The sequence below is a fragment of the Mandrillus leucophaeus genome, unplaced genomic scaffold, assembly GCF_000951045.1.
Source record: "Mandrillus leucophaeus isolate KB7577 unplaced genomic scaffold, Mleu.le_1.0 Scaffold60, whole genome shotgun sequence".
Lineage (NCBI taxonomy): Eukaryota > Metazoa > Chordata > Mammalia > Primates > Cercopithecidae > Mandrillus > Mandrillus leucophaeus.
The window spans coordinates 5,000,753-5,024,110 of record NW_012106475.1 but is presented as its reverse complement, the minus strand read 5'-3'; the positions used below and the strand labels follow the sequence as shown (position 1 = coordinate 5,024,110).

The 23,358-nt window shown below is 36.8% G+C and overlaps 1 protein-coding gene across 1 annotated transcript in view; it reads left to right on the top strand.

Annotated features, from left to right (window-relative positions):
• FRMD6 (FERM domain containing 6) overlaps positions 1-23,358 on the top strand; it is a 257,129-nt gene that overhangs the window by 191,627 nt on the left and 42,144 nt on the right. The window lies entirely within an intron of this gene.

Sequence of the window (23,358 nt, the reverse complement as noted above, 5' to 3'; positions counted from 1 at the left end):
ATGGGAAATTGGGCTAGAAATTTCAGATATTAGCCTGGCACAGTGGCTCACACCTGTGTTCCCAACACTTTGGGAGGCTGAGGCAAGCACATTGCTGGGGCCCCGAAGTTTGAGACCAGCTTGGGCAACGTGATGAAACTCTATCTCTGCAAACAATACAAAAGTTAGTTGGGTTTGGTGATGCATGCCTGTGGTCCCAGCACTCTGGAGATTGAGGCGGGAGGATTGCTTGAGCCTGGAATGTCATGGTTGCAGTGAGCTGTGATCATGCCATTGCACTCCAGCCTGTCTAGCCTGGGTGACAGAGCAAGATCCTGTCTCAAAAAAAAAAAAAAAAAAAAGATCAGATATGAATAGCTTACAAAACAGCTTTTATTTTATGAAACTATAATTATTTCAAAGGTATTTGTAATCAGGAATTTTCTTATGACTTTCAGAAATAGGATATAAAAAATAAACTTAGTAATCCCCTAATAGTTACTAGTGGATAGCACCTTTATTTAATATTGCAAGTCCATAACTGAAAAATTAATACTTTATCGCTTGGAAGAGTGAAGTAATATGGTATCCTGAAAAAAACTCAGCAGTACATTTATTGACATGTGTGACCCAAAATATAGAGTGGAATTTTGTGTGGTTGTGTATGTTTTATCACAACAATCAGAAATGTTTTATGTATTTTCTTCCAAAGAAAATAGAATTCTATACTTAACCCATCTAAATATAGTGGTAAAGTTAATTTTTTGCATAGTTTAGTGACACACTGAAACAAAGGTCAGCTGCAGTGGTGCCATTTCAGAAATCTCTTTTGAGGAACTCACATTACTTACAATTATAGAAGGAGATTCAGAAAAATTGATATATTTAAGGGTTTTACTTCAAAGAAACCCAAGATTTTCAAGTGTAATATTAAGGATATTTAAGGAAATTAAAATCAGGAACAGTTTTTAATAAATGTTGTCTCATCTAGAATTTAAAATAAATTCTAATTAAATCTTAAAAATAAAATCTTTTAAAACTCAAGTACTCATTTTCTGAGCCCTCATTCATTTTAAATCTGTGGGAGAGGATGTTGAGAGCTAATGATTTGTAATTGACTAAATTATTTGTTTCTACAGGTGCCTAAAAAAATTAAATTTTCTTGAAATATAAGTTGTAAAGTAAAACCTAGTAGGGAAAGCTAATTGAAGTTATCTAACTTGTAAAACAACATTTCCTTTAATTACTGCCTTACATATTCTTGAACTAGGCTCATGTTGCTGATGAGTAAATTTTCAGAAAATTTTTAATCAATGTATTACAGATACAGAGTCTAAATTAATTCACATTGTCAGTCATTTGTTCAGAGCAGCTGTTACCCTGAAAAATCCTCTATTAATTTATAGAACTGGTTAGAAAAGGGAAATGAAAAGAAAGGTGTTTTGAAATGATTACACATTATACATTTAAGGGTAAGATACTAAGGACAGTTGTTTGATTTACTCTTTAGAAGTTATTTATTTATTTATTTATTTATTTATTGAGACAGAGTCTTACTCCTTTACCCAGGCTGGAGTGCAGTTGCACAATTTCAGCTCACTGCAACCTCCGCCTCCTGGGTTCAAGTGATTCTCCTGCCTCAGCTTCGGAGTAGCTGGGATTACAGGCATTCACTACCATGCTTGGCTAATTTTTGTATTTTTAGTAGAGACAGGGTTTCATCATGATGGCCAGGCTGGTCTTGAACCCCTGGCCTCAAGTGATCTGCCCGCCTTGGCCTCCCAAAGTGCTAGGATTACAGGCGTGAGCCACCGTGCCCAGCCCAGAACTTAAAATGTTTAAGTTAGAATGCAGAAGGCTGTGAAGCTCGAATGAAATAATGCTGGTGTGTTTTTGTTATTGTTGTTTTGAGACTGAGTCTCCCTGTGTCGCCCAGGCTAGAGTGCAGTGCCACAATCTCGGCTCTCTGCAACCTCCGCCTCCCGGGCTCAAGTGATTCTCTTGCGTCAACCTCCTGAGTAGCTGGGACTACAGGCATGCACCACCACACCCAGCTAATTTTTGTATTTTTTAGCAGACACAGTGTTTCACCATGTTGGCTAGGCTGTTCTCAAACTCCTGACCTCAAGTGATCCACCCACTTCAGCCTCCCAAAGTGCTGGGATTACAGACATAAGCCACCACGCCTGCCCCAAATCAGCTTTTTAAATGATGAATCATATACAATAAAAATCAACAAATTTTAAGTAGATAATTTGATGAATTTTGACAAATGTATATATCATCATGTAATCAGCACTGCGGTCAAGATACAGAGCATTTTTGTCAAGCCAAAAAGTTTTCTACAGCTCCTTTTTAGTCAGTCTCCTCCCCTGCCACTCTAGATGCTTTTGCATCTGGCATGTTTCACTTTAGCATGATGTGTTCATCCATTTTGTTGCACATATCAGTAGTTCGTTTTTATTGTTGGGTGGTATTCAGTTGTCACAATTTGCTTATTCATTTACCTGTTTGTGGATATTTGGATTGTTTCTAGTTTGGAGCTATTATGAATGAAGTTACTATAAGCATTTATGTATTATATAAGTCTCGGGACATAAGTTTTCATTTCTGAGTTGTATGGTAAGTGAATGTTTATAAAAAATTGTCAAATTCGTTTTCAAAGTGGCTGTATCATTTAACATTCTCACCAGCTGCGTCTGAGAGTTCTAGTTGCCCTGAGAGTTCTAGTTGCTCCAGATTCTCACTAAGATTTGGTATTGTCAGTGTTTTTAACTTTAACTGTTCTAGCAGTTGTGTAGTGGTATCTGACTTAGATTTTTATTTGCATTTTCCTAATGACTAATAATGTTGAGTATCATTTCAAGTGCTTATTTACCATTTGTATATCTTTGGTGAAGTGACTTTAACTTTTTTGGCCATATTTTTAAGAGTTTCCTTGTTCTTGAGTTGTAGTATTTATATATTTTTCGATTTAAGTCTTTAATCAGATATGGTTTTTATTTTTCCAGATATGTTTTAAAAATGTATTTTCTGTTCTGATGATTTCTTTGTCATTTTTTAAGTGACTTTCAAAGAGCAGAATTAAAAAGCTAAATTTTTGTGGTTCATGTTTTAATGCCCTAAGAACACCAGGGCAACAAGGATCTTCCTTTGTAAGTTTTCTGTAACTTTTAGAGTTTTAGCTTTTCAATTTGGACCTGTAGTTTCTGTATAAGGGTTGAAGTAGATTGGAATCAGATTGTGGATGTTTACCAAAAAAAAAAAAAAAAATCTCTGGGATTTTAAAAAACTTTATTTTGAGGTAATTTAATTTAATTTTAGTTTTTTTAGAGACAGGTCTCACTATGTTGCCAAGACTAGAGTGCAGCGGCATGATCATGGCTCACTGCAGCCTTGACCTCCTGGGCTCAAGCAGTCCTCTGCCTCAGCCTCCTAAGTAGCTGGGACCACAGGCATGCACTACCGCATATAGCTAATTTTTTAGTTTTTATTTTTTTGTGGAGATGGGAGTCTTACTATGTTGCCCAGGCTGGCCTCAAGTGCTCCTCCCATCTTAGTCTCCCGGAGTGCTGAGATCAAAGGCATGAGCCACCGCACCTGGCCTGAAGTAATTTTAGACTCACGAGAAGTTGCAAAAATAGTATAGAGAGTCTCCCAGTGATAATCAACTGTAGTCTGTTTTGAAAACCAGGAAAGTGACGTTGGTACAGTACTATTCACTAGCTTTGGATTTCTTCAGTTTTTATGTGTACTCATGTTTAACACTAATTGAACTTTGGTTATAGTTGCATTGAACATCATATAGATTAGTTATGGGAGAATTGATATCTTAACAATATTGAGTCTTCCTGTTGTACATTTTTATATATTTAGTTACGGGTTTTTGTTTTTGAGATGGAGTCTCACTCTTCTGCCTAGGCTGGAGTGCAGTGGCACAATCTGAATTCACTGCAGCCTCCACTTCCTGGGTTCAAGTGAGTCTCCTGCCTCAGCCTCCTGGGTAGCTGGGGTTACAGGCGCACACCACCACGCCCGGCTAATTTTTGTATTTTTAGTAGAGATGGGGTTTCACCACATTGGTCAGGCTGGTCTCTTAATTCCTGACCTCATGATCCGCCCGTCTCAGCCTCCCAAAGTGCTGGGATTACAGGCGTGAGCCACCACGCCTGACTAGTTAGGTTTTTTTTTTTTAACTTTCTCTAAGAAATATTGTTTTTCATCGTATTGGTCTTACACTTTGTTAAATTTATCACTAAATATTTAATTTTTTTGATGCTGCTATAAATGATATTTTAAATGTCAATTTCCAATCATTGGATAGTATTTAGAAATAAAACTGATGGCTTTTGATGTATTGACCTTCTGTTTTGGACCTTCATAAACTTAATAATAGGTTTTTTAGACATGTCTTAGGATTTTCTACATTGACAATCATGTCTGCAAATACAGATAGTTTTAATTCTTTCTTTCTAGTCTGGATGCCTTTTCTTGTCTTATTGCTCTGGAGAGGAGCTCAATAGCATGTTGAAAATGAATAGTGAAAGCAGACATCTTTGCCCATTTCCAGTCTTAGCAGAGAAAAACTTTCCATCTTTCACCATTTGTGTAATATTAGCTATAGATTTTTCATATATATGATTTACCAGATGGAGGAAGTTCGCTTCTATTACTGGTCTGCTGAGGGTTTGTGTGTGTTTTTTCGTGTTTTTTTTTTTTTTTGACAGTCTCACTCTGTCACCCAGGCTGGAGTGCACTGGCACCATCTTGGCTCACTGCAACCTCTACCTCCTGGGTTCAAGCAATTCTCCTGCCTCAGCCTCACAAGTAGCTGAGATTACAGGCGCCTGCCACCACTCCCAGGTAATTTTTTGTATTTTTAGTAGAGATGGGGTTTCGTTATATTGGCCAGGCTGGTCTCCAACTCTTGACCTCAGGTGATCCACCTGCCTTGGCCTCCCAAAGTGGTGGGATTACAGGTGTGAGCCCTTGCGCCCGGCGGTTTGTATGTTTTATCATATGTTAAATTTTATCAGCTGTTTTTCTGCATCTATTGAAATGATCATATAATTTCATTTTTTCATCTGTTATGGTGAGTAACATTGATTTTTGAATATCAAACCAATCTTGCGCTCCTGGGATAAACCCAGTGTGGTCATCATATGTTATCCTTTTGGTATATATTGCTGAATTCAGTATACCAAATTTTATTAGGAGTCTTGTGTTATGTTTATGAGGGATATTGGTCATTTAAAAAATTTTCTTGTAATGTCACCTAGTTTGGGAAATGATGGCCTCATAGAAAGAGTTGGGAAATATTCCCCTTTCTTTGGTTTTCTGGAAAAGCTTGTGTAGAATTGGTATTAATTTTTTATTTGAATATTCATAGAGTTTACCAGTGATGCCATCTGAGCCTACAATTTTCTTTGTCATAAAATTTTTAACTAAAAATTCAGTTCATTTAATAACTGAGGGATCTTCAGAAAGTTCACAGAAAATGCATTATATGCGTGGATTTCAGAATGGTTTTGCACCGAAATAAACTCATACTAACATATTGTAAGACACCTGAATAGAATCTAGTTTGAGGCACTAAAAAGGGTAAGGCAGCAGTTTGAAAAGAACCCCTCTCAGAGCAACATGAATTCTGCGGAAATTGAGGCAAGAGTAAACATCAAATTTGTGGTGAAGCCTGGGTGGAAGAATAGTGAAATCATTGGTGCTTTACAAAAAGTTCATGGAGACAGTGACCCAAAGAAATCAGCAGTTTACAAGTGGATAACTTACTTGTTTTAAGAAGAGACTAGCAAATGTTAAAGATGAAACCTGCAGGGGCAGACCATTCACACCAATTTGTGAGGAAAAAAATTCATCTTGTTCATGCCCTGATTGAAGAAGACCAATAATTAACAGCAGAAACAATAGCCAACACTGTAGAATCTCAGTTGATTCAGCTTACACAATTGTAACTGAAAAATTTAAGTCGAGCAAACTTTCCACTAGATGGGTGGCAAAACCATTGTGCCCAAATGAGCTGCAGACAAGAACAGAACATTCATTGGAAATTTTAAGGAAATGGGATTAAGATCCTGAAGCATTTCTTGAAGAAATTGTAACAAGAAATGAAACAGGGCTTTACCAGTATAATCCTGAAGACAAAGCACTATCAAAGCATTGGCTACTAAGAGGTGGAAGTGGTCCAATCAAAGCAAAGGTCAGGGCAACAGTTTTTTGGGATATTCAAGGCATTTTGCTTGTTGACTGTCTGGGGAGCCAAATAATTGTAACATCTGCTTATTACGAGTCTTTTGAGAAAGTTAGTCGAATCTTTAGCAGAAAAATGCCTGGGAAAACTTCTCTGGAGAGTTTTTCTCCACCACCACAATGCTCCTGCTCAATTCCTCTCTTCACACAAGGACAATTTTGGGAGAGTTTTGATGGGAAATCATTAGGCATTCACACTACAGTCCTGATTTGGCTCCTTCTGATTTCTTTTTGTTTCCTAATCTTAAAAATCTTCAAAGGGCACCCATTTTTCTTCAGTTAATAATGTGAAAAGACTGCATTGACATGGTTAAATTCCCAGGACCCTCAGTTCTTTAGGATGCATGCACTAAGTGGCTGGTATCATTACTTATAAAAATGTCTTGACCGTTTGGAGCTTATGTTGAGAAATAAAGCTTATATTCTTTATTTTTATCTTTTGATTCCATTTTTTCCATGAACTTTATGAAGTCCCCTCATATAGGGCTATTCAGGTTATCTATTTTGTCTTGAATGAGCTTTGGAGGTGTGTCTTTTAATAGATTTGTCCATTTTATCTATGTTTTTGAATTTATTGTAAAATTATTCATAATAATATTATTATTGGGTGCTGCATTTTGACAGTTTGGGCTTCATTCTAGAAGGATGAATGAACGCATTCATTGGGTTCCATTTTTCATGAAGGATAAGTGTAGATAAGTTACTTGGGCATTAAAGAGTTTGGACCTTATTCTAGCATGTAAGTAAGTTACGCGGGGTTTAAAAAGTCTGAACTTTATTCACCGTGTGGGTAAATTACTTGGGCCCGGTTTGATCCTTTTGAGGCTTGCTTCTAACCTTCTTTGGAGTTGGTTCAGGGCAGCCTTCAGACTAAAGCTTTACTTGCCCTACTGAGGTGATGTCTTTCAGACTAACCCGTCTGATGCCGTAGATACTACAGGATTTCTCCTCTTGCTAGTGGAAATGAGAACTATGCCCAGCTCTATGTGAGCTTTAGGAATTGTTTGACCTATTGCTTGTCGAAGATTCTTTCCTCTGCCTTGTGGAGTTTTTTTTCCACGTAAGCAGAGATTAATAGTTAGCCAATGTATCAAGGGAACCTCTCTGAAGATCTTTGGACCTCTCTCTGGGTTCCCCTACTTCCTCTTTGGGATTCTGTGCTGGCCCAAATTCTAGCTGCCTCTGCCTCCCAAACTTTCCTCTTTATCTTCTCAATTCAGGGAACCTTCTCAGTTCTGTTTGGATTCCTTTCCTCACTGTGGACCAAAACTGCCTCCAGTCATTAAGTTTGGGGAATCATTAGGCTTACCTAGTTTGTTTTCCTTCAGTGTCTAAAAACCATTTGATGTGTTTTATCCACTTTTCTAGTTGTTTATGGCAGAGGACAATTCCTGCAGCAATTCATATTTAATGGCCAAGAACTGAAAGTTCCTGGATGTAACAGGTTATTTTTAAAAACTCCCCAAAACTGGAAGAAATGCTTTGAAAAATGTGGAGGGGAAAAAAAGTACAGAGGTGTTTTTTGCATAATTATATGTGGAATATGGTGCTTTTTATACTCATTCTGAGGAATGGTCCCTGAAAGTAATCACTTGCCAGTGAAGGTTTGTAGATTGTCCAGAGTTTGTGGTGCATTAAGAGTCTGAAAGGAAGTATTTTTTTTTATTATCTGAATCTTTGCTTTTAATGACTTTATTCACTAAAGTGTATAACTTAGACCTCAGCTACGGTTTTCATTTATTATACATGGAAGCTTAGAAAATATCATGACGATTTTTACTTTTGGAGAAAATAATTTCCAAATCCTGGACAGACGACTTTCAATTGGAAGATGCTTTTGAAAGAAAGACTCATTAGAGGGAGTTTCAGGATTTTGTCTCCTGGTTGTTGAAACTTGTACTGAAGGTAAAAAGCCAATAGATAATTTACAACTTTGCAAATCTTATATCTGAAAAAAAGAATCCAACTTTTCCTAGAAAGCCCACTATAAGGAGCAACACCATGTTTTCTTAATTCATTCTTCCAAACGTGAAAATCATGAAGGAATATAGGCACTCCTCTCAATGAGTACTGTTTAAGTATTTGAATGATTTTGCCTGTGGGTCAGAGAGAAGGTGATTCCAAGGCAGTTAATTGTAGGCAATAGTCTTTTCTAGGGTAGGATTGAGGGAGTAAGAGGTAACGATGAGCCGTTGGTGTTGAGCGGTGGTCCTGCCATGCCTGTTGACTTGTAATAGTCTGCTCCTTGGGTTTCTCCAGGATAGATGTTTATGGGTCAGTCTCAGTACTTCTGCCTTTCCAGTATGTTTAGAGCCATATGAAAAAGCAGTGCTGAGCAGAGGTAGGGTGGTTTCTGGTTTTTGTTTGTTTGATTGGTTTGGGGTTTTCTTTTTTAACTCTAACCTTCAAGGTTGAGGTATGGTTCCATTTTTCATGGAAGATTAACCCTATTTGTGTAGGGTAAGGTGTAATTCTGGTTTCCTTCCCCCACACCCTTTAGAAAGCATACTTTAAGTCTCTCTCAAAGCATCAGAGGATGATTACTGTAAGAAGGAATGTTCTCTTTTGGTAATATGGAGGGGGACGCACACCGAACAACCAGATGATCCAGTGAATAGGTAGGTCAAATGGAGGTGACTGGACTGAGCTCTTCAGTGACTCACTCCTGCTTTTTGTTGACTTCACACACCAGAGAGACCAGAGGTTCACTGTTAAGTGGCTTTATTTCTATTTCTTTTAGAATAGATGGGTAATAATTGAATTGACCTTGGTTTGTATCTTATTTCAAAACTCTAGTTGAGAAGAGTTACAGAAATAAGGCCTGTGAATTGGCATTTGGGAAACAGAGTGTTACTAGATAGGTAAGTACCACTGAAAATGAGATTTCACACTTGGTATAACTGGCAAATTAATGGTAGTTATTTTCTAGAAGTAAGCTAGGAGAATGAAACACTGGGTGACAGTAGAAGAGGCCAGCTTCTGATTGAAGATTCCTCTGGGAGAAGCATAAAGGATACAGCCATCCCTAGCTCCCAGTTATGTTCCCAACAGCTACCTTAGCAGTCTTGGATCCATGTTTCTCTAGAATAACAGAAGGCACCTTGGTCTCCTTAGAGCACATTGGCTAAAGATTTGATGACTCCCCAGGGGAACTGTAGATCTTTGATTAATGGAAGGCCTTGTTAGGATAGAAGTGTCTTTTAATGTGTTGGAGACAGAATCTGTACATGCAAATGACAATGGTAAATATGTTGTGAAACTATAATAAAGCCATATATAAAAGAAACATTTTTATCATTTCTCTTAAGGGCTTTTAAAATTGTATAATGTTTTGTCTTTATAAGTTTATTTAGCAACTTGTCTCCAACTTGTGTAATCACTGCAAAACTCCTCAAGGGGGTATTAAATAAGGACTTCTGTAGCAGTAGAAAGTCTTGCTAGATTGTCCAGAGAAATCTTTTACTTTGAAGTCTGTAGATTGTGCTTTTGATCTTCTTTACTTTAAAGAGTACCTGGCCTTGGAGCCTCACTTTGCATCATTCTGCACACGTACTCTCTCTCTGTGTGTGTGTGTCTGTGTGTGTGTGTGTCTGTGGGTGTCCCCACAGCAAATGCTGCTGCTTTGAGTGTGTCTGGGTAACAACATAATCTTAGCCCCATAATTTATGTAGGGTAAAAATTAAATCTAGAATCTCAAAAACCCTTTTCTGGCTTCATACAATTTTTCACATATAATGAAAGATATCAAGGTAAAAGGCAGGTTTTATTAGCATTTGGGTATGTTTAATTTAGTAAATTATTTTAGCATGCTTCTTAACTTTCTATTTAAAAATATAAAATACGAACTTTCTGAAAAGATGCTAGACTAAGCTAAATTGTTTTTTACCCTTGGGAGTTTTGGAATATAACTTAGGAAGAAAAATCCCATTAAGGAAAAGCACACCAGGGTCCTGCAGCTGACTGTCATCTTGGCCAGCACATTCTCTCCAAGTGCCAGTTTCTTAACCTGTCAACTTAAAAGGTTGGATGAAGTCGTCTCTAAAATCTGATACAGTGATAAATTTTTCATTTGATTGCCCTTTGTTACATTTGTTTCCAGTTAGGAATAGATAGAAACTCAGAAATTATTTTATACCTGTCACTAGATTATAAAAATTACAAGAATTCATTAACAATTTTAGGAGCTCTAAGGCTTTTCTTAGTTTCAGATCCCTGAAAACAAATCGTGTAGTAAGTGAAATAACATTTTATAAGTACATGGTACATGGTAGTTACATGGTAAACTCTACATAGGATCTGTAATGGATTCATCTTATGTGAAATGTAGCAGGCAGTTACAGCAGCATTTCATACTTGTCCTGCCTTATGTATCTTTTTAAAATTAAATTATCGGAATGTGATTATTCCCAGCATTTTCAACCTCAGTACTTCTGACATGCTTTACAGAGTTGTGAAATGTACACATAGAAGAGTGTTTGTGATGTCTGTACATTTTAAACAATATAGTGATGAAAGAACACCATTGTATTCACTACCAAGTTTATGAAAAAAATTTCTCTAGAACCTTCGAAGTTCTCTGCTCCTTTCTGAATATATCTCCTCCTACCTCCAGCCTCCCCTGCATTATAATTTTGAAGTTAAACGTACCTTTGCCATTCTTCACAGTCTTATCACACATATATATGTATCCCTAAATGAATCATTCATTAGTTTTGCTTATTTTTGAACTTTCCTTTTTGGTTTCTTTTTGAACCTGACATGTGAACATATGAACTTCCTATTCATAGAAATAGAATCTATCATATGTATTCTTCTGTTACTTTTTTCCTTACTGTTGTTTTTTGAGATTTGCACTTGTGAATGTGTAGCTGTAGTTCATGATTTTTTACTGCTTAATTGTTTTAATGTACCATATTTTATTTAGTCTGTTGTCAGTGGGCTTTTGCGTTTCTAGCTTGTACATTTCCTTGTTGTTAGGAGCCATTTGATGATGTAGAAAATCCTTTTGCAATGTTACCAGAAAGCTAGCAACTTCTCAAATATTTAGTTCAATCTTTGTTGGAGGCATTATGCTCTCTTTGGGAAGAAGTATTTCAGGGGAAAATAAGTAAAGTTGATGTTGAGATTCATATATTGCTACTAGATAATGAGAATTTCACAGCAAAGTCATTATCTAGAAAACTGCAGTTCCTGTGTCAGAGGGAATTGAGTGCAAGTCCCATGAATGAGGGAATCAAAGATTTCATTGTGGAAATTAGAAACAGATGCTTCTAAGTTGGAGGATTTTCCCTGAGAACAGCACTTTTTGTTGGCGATGTCATGCTAGAAATTCATCTTGGTTGAAAGGAATTTTTGTGCCTGGTTGCTAAACCTGATATGACTTTTGAATACAGATGGCTGTGAAAATAGTTTCTGTGGTTTAAAATTCATGAATTTTACCATTGCCTTTGTTCTTGTTGGTTGCCTAATATCTCCTGTTATCCCCCAACTTCCCAGAGGTACCCAAGGTTTGGTTTTGATGTCCGTGTACTTCAGGGGAGGTGAACCCATGGCCACATCTAGATGTGGGCCCTAGGTGGCTTAGGTTCATTCAACTATTTCCTGCGCCTGTCAAGTGCTGAAGGACTTGTGAACTCTCTAATCAGGGAGCATTTCGGTATTCTTGTTTCCTTCCACATTCTGGTTGATGTGGCCACTCTGAGAGATGCCAGCCTTAAGATGAAGCTGATTTCAGGTTGCCAGGCGAAACTAGGTTCTGTGTGACAATGTGAGCCACCATACCAAACCTCTTGTGGGCCCACCCATTTCACTTTAGGCTCCAAGTTACTCTGTTTATAAATTTCCCTTACTTAATTTAACTAGTCCTGTTGTTTACTAATAGTTAACACTTAACTAGTGCTTACCATATGCCTTATAATACCCTGTAAAGTATATACTGTTATAATTTCCATTTTACAGATATGGAAGCTGAGATAGAGAGGTGAAGAGACTTGTCAAAGGTCATACAGTTAGTGTTAATAAATAGCTGGCTAAGAGTCAGACCCAGGCAGTTTGGCTTCGGAGTCCAGATTTGAGTTGGATATTTTTGGTACTTGCAACTTAGTGCACTCCAACCAGTGTGTCTCCTTGTGTGTTTGCTTTCACTTAAGTTGGCTTAACCTGACACACATGGAGACTTTTGCAGAAACTGTATTTTGTGGACAGTATTGGAGGATCATATTCTCACATTATGTCCACTAAATGTGGAGACAAGAAAAAATGTACACGTTTCCTCTATAACTAACATGCAGAATATTCAAGAAGCTCTGACCAACACTGACTCCCATTGTGGGGGACAAGTGTGTCATAAAGGAACATAATTTTAATCTTAGTTGCTAGGGATTTATTCACATTTCTGGTAAGTCTAAATCGTGTATTTAACAAGTCCTACTGGATACCTATACAGAACCAGTACTACCCCGGGCATTAGTGACATAAAGATACTGACAGCCTACCCTGGAGGAGACCCCAGTCCTCCATGGGGAGCAGGAGAAAAACCGCTGTGCTGCCTAGCAACGTGGAGGCATGCTTCACAGACCAGCATCTTGAGTTTCCAGGGAGAATGAAGATATTTTGTGATTTCATTTTGTTCTTTTGGAGTGGGTGGGTGGGTGGGATAATATGTAAGGGATAATATTCTAGGCAGAGGGAACAGCATGGTCAAAAGCATACAAGTATGAGAGTAAGACTTGTTCAGGGATCCATGAGGAAAAGAATTGCAGTAATTCAGAACATGAATCGAAAAATGCTCACACTGAGGAGGAATGGGACCCGATGGTGAAGGATTACTGTGCTTTAGTGTTAGGTGTTGTCCTGTGGATGTGCTGAACTGTTAAAGAATGTGAGCAATGGTGTGATATGTGTGATCAGATATGTAATTTAAAAGGTCACCCTGGCAGCATTGTGGGGGATGGCCTTAAGGAATGAGACAAGACAGAGAACATTTAAAAGTTTAGGTGAGAACACAGGTTGTATAGTAGAGAAGAAAACTGTTAAAAAGACTAGGCAAAAGGATATTTTTTCCTTCCTAACATTATATAAAAATATATGTGTGTGTGTACCTATATGTGTGTGTATATATAATATACATTTGCTATATATAATGCATATTATATAATATGTATTATGCATATTATATGTAATATGCATATATATAATGCATATATAGCATATATATAGAGCACATAATATACAGAGAGTAAATAATTTTCCCAACCTTTCAGTCATTGAGGATCACTTTCATTTATCATTTACCCCATCTTCCTCAGACCTTATGTTTGGAAAGATTTTCTGTCAAAACAAATGAAGTAATTTGTTTTCATTTTTTTTGCTTTGGCCTGTAAAGCTAAGTGTGCTATCAAAATAAGTGCCTGAAAATAATACTAATATTACTTAAGTGGAAGATCTTGTAATTTCCCTTGAGATATTACTGTGGGAAAAGATGCCATTTCTATCAGGCTTTTTGAGATATTTAAAGATCTCCATCACTTCTTTTATGGACTTCATTGTAATAGTTGATTAACGGAATTATGCTTATTACTGTTCAGTTTAGAAAGGATATACCACACCTGTGCTTTGGAGAAATGTGTTTTTAATCTCTAATGTACGACAAGTGATATTTTCATTTTTCCAAGTACCTATTATCATTAGCCTTTGCTTTGCCTCTGTAATCAAATAAATAACGTGAGTATAGTGGTAGCAGAAAATAATGCCAAAAAAGGGGGAACGGTTGAGTCCGAACAGCACAGGGTGCAAAACTGCAGCCAAAGCTAGAGAAGGCAATTCATTGGTTGAGTTAACAAAGAACAGAACTTTGAAAAACAGTCCATGGTGTACGATACTGTGTGCTATCCGAGCAAATCTTGTTAGAAGCCTCTCGGGATACTGAAGAAAATGCCTTGTATTTCAGGAGAAGGCTCTGTAACCAGGCTTCTCATCCAGTCAGTCTGAGTGTGCTTGGGGCAGCAGCACAGGCCCAGGCCTCTCTACCAGGGCCCTTATCTGTATTATTTTCCACCCTTGCAATTCTTTTCTTCTCCCCCAGAACATACATGCTGTTAACCTCCCTTCGTGGAATCTTTCCTGAATGGCACACTCCTCCCAGTTCTCAGCCTTTTCTCAAATGCCACAGCCTTCATTTTACGACATAGTTTAGTGTTTAATTTAAGATGTAGTTGTATTACTTCCTATTGTTTCTACTCTATTAATTTTGACTCTTGAAAGAGTATAAACTTTCTAAGGGCTAGAATTTAGAAATGGTGTTGAGAGACAAATATGTATGAACTATACTTTAACAAGTGCTGGAGTTGTCAAATACCAGTTGGTTTATACTTGTGCATTGACTAACAGAATTATCATGATCTTTTTCTTGCTTTTATTTTTTTCCTCTTTGATTTAGCAGCATTCTTTATTCCTGCTAGTCCTATTCTAAAATTATATAGTGAAAAGGTAATTTTTGGCTATAGTGGGTATTTGTGATTTAGGGGATGATGTGCTCAATAAACATTTTTTATTATTGATGTTATTTTTTATATACTATAATTTACTAATCTGTTCCTGTCTTTCCCCTATTTATATTTTTCTCATTTTTTACTTTGATAAATAACACTTTAGTGAGTACTTTTGTTCAGAAATGTTGAATGCTTTGTTTGAATTATTTTCTTCTTATACATTCCCTACAAATGGGATTATTGGGTGAAAAGGTATGAACATCTCTATGACTCTTACTACAAACAAAGCCAAATTGGTTGCAGTGATTTATAATGCTAACCACAGCTTATGATTCAGTTTCACTAATTTTTCTCTTTATTGCAATAGAAAGTTCTTTGCTGGTCTTTTTATATTCTCCCTTTTCTATAGCTGAGGACTAGCCACATAATGTTTTTCATTAGAATATGATGAGCATTACTTGGCACCAATTCAAGTCCACTTTAATTGGAAGGTTCTTTTTTATTCCTAACCCCAAGCTTAACCTCACTGGTTAAATACAGAAGTTAAATAATCTGTTAGCTACCAACAGGAGAAAAACACCATTTATTTAGATTTCAAGATATGATAAAATAGCATAGATAGTGACCACTACATGTTTGCAAACACCAGTGTTTCCACTTGCTTTCCACAATGGGTAGTAAATACAGTAACACATACTGTATATCAAGCTCTGTTCGAAGTGCTTCACATGTGAGTAACCCATTTAATAATCTTCACATGAATCTCATCAAAGGTGAGCAAAATTGACACAAAGAAGTATGGAGACTTACCCAAGGGTACCCAGGTGGGAAGTATCAGAGCTTGGGTTCAAACCCCAGCTGTTTGGCTCCAGAGTCCAGGCTCTTAATAGCCTATTATACTGCCTACTGTCCACAGTATTTCCTCTTCCAAAACTTAGCCTTTCTGTTGATTCAACAACTAGCCTGCATTTCAAGTGACATACACAGCCACGTACATTTGTTTAGTGTAATAATGTTACAGTCAGATTACAGTTTCTTAGATTGCATTTGGTAATTAGCTTAATGATTTTCCCCTTACCACATTTATAAAATATGCTTGAAATTAAAGCTGTTTTTACTAAAATTGCTATGAGTACACTGTTAACTGATCAGTTTTCACATTACATATCAACCATGCTTTCCAGTTATTTTGTTTGCAGTAAAAGCATTTTTTTTTTACAGCTACTCTAATTTGTTACAAATGTACAATACAATAAAAGCATATTCAGCATGATTCTGTAAAACACATTGTGGTCTTTAATAAGAGGACTATTCACCCACACATTAGTATTCAAGATGAGATATTCCTTTGTTGCTGAAAATTACTATTATGAATTAATTGCCCAATATGCTTTGTTTGCCTTAAATGAATTTTGCATTATTTCCATGAATTATTTACTGTGTTAGTGATTTATTTTGAATTATTTTCTTCTTATATATTCCCTATAAGTGGGATTATTGGGTGAAATAATAATTTACTATTATTTTAACCCAACCACCTAAATTTTTCAGCTACTCAGATTTTATGCCCCATCTTCTTGGTCTTCTCTGCTTATGGTGAATAGTAACTATTCTCCTGTTTTTGGATTGGAGAGAAACTTTAAAACTTAGAGCGACTTTTTGTTTGTTTGTTTGTTTGTTTGTTTTTAAGTAAATACCAATGTTGGCATAGCCAGAGGTAGTAAACAGTGAATTAATGAATGAATGTATCAGGCACTCAGTCAGCTTCCTGTTTGGATGGTCTGTATTAGAGAGGACTTAGTTGCAAGTGGCAGAATTGGCTTAAGATAACTTGCTGGCTCATTATATGAGAATTTCTATGGATGGTTTCTGGCTTCAGACAGCTAGATGCAGCAGTTCAAATGATGCGATCAGGATTCTTTCTGAGCTTGTCTTTCCTCTGTGACAATATCCTTCTCAGGAGATTTCTTACCATGTGGCATCAAAGATGATTGCCAGCAACTGCAGGCTCATACTATTTTCACAAATAGCAATACAAAAAGAAGAGCAGCTCTCTCCTTCCCAGCGTTTATATCACAGATTTCATGGAGGAATTCTGGTTTTGCATGGGTTACATGTTCACCATGTAAACCAAGCACTGTGGTTGGAGAATGAACCCTGTTTGGCCAGCTCAGAGTTACATCCCTCTCCTACATCACCCCCATCAGCCAGGGTGGGGACAACACATTGTGATCAATAGCCCCACTGGGAAGATGGTGCCAAGCAGACTAAAACAGGTGTCCTCTACCTTCCATTCTTTGGTCAGCCAGCACACATTTCGACCCATACACCCATACGCACTGTCTTTCAGTACATACAATTTCAAAGGAGTAACCACCTAATATAATGCCACTTTCCTATTTACAACCAACACTACGCTTAACTTCTCTACCCAAAAGTAGACTTCCTAAAGTTTAGCTCATTTGCTACATCTGGCTCTGAGGTCTAGATCTCTATATGAGTGTATTTTTGTTAACCAGTTGTAGATATTCCTTCTCATGACCTGGCAACTCATGACTAGTTTTTATTTTTTTTTTTTTGTTTTTTGAGACAGAGCCTTGTTCCTTGCTCTTGCGCAGGCTGGAGTGCTGTGTCACAGTCGTTGTTCATTGCAGCCTCGATCTCCTGGGCTCAGGTGATCCTCCTGCCTCAGCCTCCTGAGTAGCTAGGACTACAGGCATGTGCCACCATACTCACCTATTTTTAAAAAAATTTTTTTAGTAGAAACGGGGTCTTGCTGTGTTTCCCAGACTGATCTCAAACTCCTAACCTCAAGAAATTTTCCTGCCTTGGCCTCGCAAGGTGCTGGGATTACAGATGTGAGTCAGTGTGCCTGGCTTTGACTCTTATTTTAATGAACAATCTTTCCCACCCAAATAACCTGATAGCTAATATCCATTATCTAATTTAACCCTTCCAATGATCTTAGGAGGCCAGTACTACAGATTTTACAGATGAAGAATCAGATTTAGAGATCAGGTAACTTACCGAAGGTCACACAGCAGGTGTTGTGGAATCCAGATTAAGATCCGGATTTGACTGATTGAGAAAGGGTTCTTTCACCCTTAAATCTATCTTCTTACTCAGTAGTCTGTTTGTATTGTCTCTAAGCATGAGGTTAAGCCATATCAAAGGCGATCTTAGCCTTTCCACAGTGCCTCATTTGTCCACCAGAGCAATGGTTGAAAGTGGGAAAGAGACAGCAACAGAGAATCTGATGTTCTTTCCAGAGTATTTGGCTCCAAATGGTTGATAGATGTCAACTACTTTCTTTATAGGTAAAACAGTAACTGTAAAACAGGCCATGAAGCAGAGAGTGTTCAATTTACTTCTCACCTTAAGTGAGAAAAGTAAATCTGTGGCTCGTAAATGTTTTGTTTTTTTTTTTTAAACAAATAACTGACCCTTAAAAAAAAAAACCCTCATAATACAGAGTATGCGGGCAAATTAAAAATTAGCTGTCAGTTGTTTCCGGGTAGGTTTTATATTTTCAGGTACTGTTATCAAAATAAAGAACTCTTCAGGAACAAGCAGGTGGGAATTATGAAAGTGTATTTGTGTGAGAAGTTCGGCTATATACTGCACTAAATATTTAAGTTTTAAAAAGTTAAACTTCAAAGCTATTCCAAAGCCGGAGGCCACACACATTCAAGAGGTTGAAAATTTTGTCTTTAAAGTTCAAGCCAGATTTCAGAGTTTGGCGCTCAGTTGCTGATCTTTAGTTGGAAAATATGTATTTAGTAAGAATTGTATTATTAAATAAAAAAACAGCTGGGTGGTAAAAAGTAGCCCGTAGTGTCTCTATATGGAAACGTGTAGAGCACTAGTTTTCAACCATGGGTAATTTTGCCCCCAGGGAACATTCGGGAATGTCTGAGGGCATTTGGGATTGTTACAACTGATGGGAGAGGGGCTCCTGGCAGCTAGTGAGTAGAGGCCAGGGCTGCCGCTGAACATGCTACAATGTGCAGGACAGCCCCCCACTAAAAATAATATTTGGCCCAAAACATCAGTAGTGGCGAGTTTAAAAAACCATTCAGTAGAATCTTCGTGTATAGTAAAACAAACAGCTAACATTTAATGAGCATATACTGTGTGCCTGTCATTGAAGATTGAGCAAAATGTGTAGCTAGTGAAGTGACCTTCCTCTGAGAAGAGCTAAGTAGAGGAGACAGACAACTGAGGAGTACTTACAAGGAGTATTGCACAAATAGATTATCCACAAGGAAAAACTTCTTACTGAGCAGGAGTTAGTCTCAGGGCCAGTCCAGATCCGGGGAGAGGGGAAATAGATCCCACCTGTGAATGGGAAGCATGCAAGTGAGTTCGCAGGTTTCTTTAACATACCATAAGTACTTAACAGTGCCTGGAACGTAGTAAGTTTGTAGTAAATGCTAGCTATCATTAGCACTATTATTTTGCCTCTTCTGAACAATAAGTGAGTCTTGGCATGGAAAACTGTTGCCTAGGATGGATGGATGGATGGATGGATGGATGCATGGATGGATGGATGGATGCATGGATGGATGGATGGATGAACGGAAGGAAATTACATCTCTTTCTTCATTTAGATGTTTCCTTAAATATTGACTCATTAGAGATGCTTCCCTTGATTACCCTACATGAAATAGCATCCACACCACAAATGTATCTCCATCAACTCTATCATCTACTCTGGGCTTATTTTTCTTCATAGTACATATCACCATCTACATCATGTGCTTATTGGCTGTTTCTATTAGAGCAGGATATTTTTGTTAGCGTACTCGGCACATACAGCAACATTTGGCAGACAGTAGGTGTTGAATGAAAGAATGAACAAAAACTACTCATTTTACTGAAGACATTTTGATATTACTTTTGGGATAGGATACTATACATTAAAAATGATACATTGTTTATTCCAGAATGATCTTAGCTACAGTATTCATAGCACAGTATTTGTATACTTAATACTGTTATCCATTATATCTTCCTTTGAGGTTGGCATGAGAGTTGCCCATCAGAGTATGTGTGCTCTTAGAAATCAGGGACAATACTATCATTTTAATCTTCTTGTCAGTGATATGTCCTTAACTAGATGGTGAACTCGTAGGTGGAGGGGGAATATGTAATACTTTTGTATTCTGCTTTTCAGCAAATAAATATTACCGTACTGTGTGTGTAACATGAGCTATATGAATGTGTGATGATTAAATTGGAAGATAGGATTCTCTGCAATCCAAGTTTTCTAAGATAAATTTTTGCCTTGTTTTTGTTAGGTGATAAAGATACCATATTGACTGTTGATACATGCCTACTTAGTCATGCTTCGCTTACAGTCATCTTATCAAATTACCAGCTTTTTACTTTTTTAGAGAGACAGTCCTAGAATTGAGAATCCTGCTTTGCCTACATTCAAAATGAGACTGTATTATGTGGGTAGGAAATTTCTGGTGACCTACTTTTAATTTTAAAATTTAAAAAAAAATTACCATAGTTTTGGATTTAGAAAACAGTTGCAAAGGTGGTATAGAGAGTTTCTGTGTACCACACAGGCACCCAGTTTCCCCTGTTGCTAACATCTTACATGATTATGGTATATTTGTCACAACTAACAAATCAGTATTGATAAATTATAACTAAACTGCATCCTTTTAGGGGTAGTGACCCAGTTTTAAAGTTTTTTTCCCAGAATTTGTTAAAAATGACAATCAGTATTGAATGCCCATGGGTGGTGGCTTCCTGATTCTTAAAAGAAACTGAGTAATTTTGTAACCATTGGGACTTATCAGGAAACAAGGAACTTATAATAATGTGCGCTTAAAGTTCCAGGGGGAAATTGTATAGCTTAACGTATTGTTTTTGTAAGTTGGGTATTAATAAATAAAGAGGTGGGTGGAATTTGATCATTATTAAAACTGATTTTTTTTTTTTTGTTCCCTGGCAAATATGTTACTACCACATGGTCTACTCTTCATAAATAATTGATCCTAAGATCATTGGGCAGAAAAGGGTTGCTCTGTAGTCTAGGAAATGTGTCCTCCTGGGACTGAGTTGAGATTTAGTGTAGGACACAGAATAAGTAGCCAATGGCTGCCATGAGGTTGACTTCTAGAATTCAAATTGGTATAAATTTAATCTAATTCTTTTCCCCAGGACTGCCCAATTTTAGATTAAAAGTTTTATACTGGCACATATTAGAGATATGGCCATTTTACCATTTCAGTGGAGCCTTTTAATCAGCTTTAATGCTGTCTTGGGTAAAGTAAAAACTTAATCTCTCTCTTTAAGCGCTTTTCTAGTTTGCCATCCTCAAAGCAGAAAGAGTAGCAGTCGTGAAGCAGTGCTGCTTCATATAGACTCTGCTTTTATTAAATTTGCTTCAATAATCCTCTTCCAGTCATCTTTTGTGCTGCATATTTGAACCATAAAAGAAGCAAAAATTGTACCCAAATGAAAATTTCAAGTTATTTTAATGAAGCTCTGGAAACATCCCACAGCTCAGAAGATATTTTTTCCTAGTTTATTTTTTAAATTCTGGAAAGTAGGTCAGTAGACATACCCTGCTGTAATTGGTTTAATTAGAAGTGAAAAATTATAGGACTAACTCAATTTGAAGTATAGATTTAAATAAGAAGAATTATACTGGGATGAATATTATTTAAGGGTTTGAATTTAAGATGCATTCAATCAAAGCTTATAATTTCTTCTTGTAAAGATTTATATTGCAAAAAGGAAGACTATGTATTGGAATATATCATTATATGGGGAAAATTTTGCCATGAAATATAATATTTGATAAAATAATTTTAGAATTGTATCTCTCAATGGTATGCCTAAGAATATTGTTCTGTAGGACCTCAATAGATATGCCTTGGGGGAAAAGTATTGTGTGATTATGTAAGTTTGAGAAATAATGCATTAAATATAAGAAGTTGCCTGCAGGACTTCTCAGAGCCTTTAACACTTTCTGAATTTCTAAGAGAGGACATATATAGGGTACAGTACTTTGCAAACCTACGTATCCCTATACCGCCTAGTAACATTTTTCAGGAAAATGTTTTGAGCACATGAATTTGACCTGTTGTAGGAATTTATACCTTTGACAATGTTGAGGACCTTGTTTTTCCTATTATAATGATGTGATATTCACATATATTACTTTTTCCCAATTCTTTATCCTTAAGATATTTTTCCAATGTATTATATTCAACCCTCTACTCAGTGCCTTCCTTCTGCTAACTAAAGTGGTTTCCATCTGTTGCTACACATCAGAAATACCTGGCCCTGACCCTGGAAATTCTGTATGAATAGAAATGCTGGAATACCTGCTCAGGATTCTGTATTTATTACAAACACCCAGGTGATTCTGATGCAGCCAATGCTGGTCCTCCAACTGATGCTTTGGAATTGTTGACATAAAAGCATGCATTTTTCCCTAGATGGATGAGTAGATTGGGCGTAGTTTGTGGTCCTAGAACAACACATGGATTAACCATCCATCCTAGTGAGAACGATAGCACAGGCCTCTGATGACCCCCCACGAGGTGATGTACTGGCTATAACCTAACATGAAACAATTATTCTTTAAGAAAAGCAGAATACTTCTAATTGGGCTTTTAGCCACCTTCCTAATAATGAAGTACCATATATATGATTACCGTTTGTTTTAGTTTCGAGTAATTCCCTTGTGGATGATGTTTTATTTATTCTTTAAAAAGAATACTAGAGTATATTTTATCAATGTGCCAACTATCTAAGAATATATTCTTTCCCCTCCTGCTGATAAGAGTTATACATTTAACCTTAAGCAAATTGGCCAAGATTCTATTTCATTTATGCTTTATGTGAGTATTAATGCGTTTTCTATGAAAATTGTATGGTTATATATACTTTCCACCTAGTGAAACAGTTCCATATTCCTAGAAATAGTCTTTTACATCCTACAAATGTAGCTGGAAAGGAATAATATAAATACTAATGGTTTGAGAGACAGCTAGTCTTGACATGTTTTGGTTGAATAGTGTTCTATTAGCAACAATATATGAAATACTAGACATATCCATTAAAGGTAGAAAACACCCACTACTGTTTTAAAATTATTCTGCAAGATCTCACCAATGCAATGAGACATAAAACAGAAATAATGGGTGTAATTACTGAAAATTGGAGATAAAATTTCTGTTACTTGCAAACAAAATTATATCAAAAATCTGATAAGTTAAACAATACAAGATGTTTAATAGAACTAATTAGACATGAGAGGCATCCAAAATCCATCCCTCTTTTCTATACAAAGATGGTTTGATATACACAGTCTTGTTTTATCGGTGTATTAATTGGTTTATGAAATAATAAATGGAAAAATCAAGTTTGCATTATCAGATTAAAGAAGCAGGAGAGACAGAGCCATAAAAACTAAGAAGAATGTTGTAAGGAGGGCTTAACAACCAGGATAAATGTCGTAGAGAGATCAATTAAAGTGATGGCCTAGAGATCACGGGCTTCCTTTGGCAGAACCATGTTGGTGAAGTGAAGGAAGTGGAGGCCAGACCACAATGGTTGAAGAATGAATGTAATGTAAGAGCCAAGACATTTATTTGAG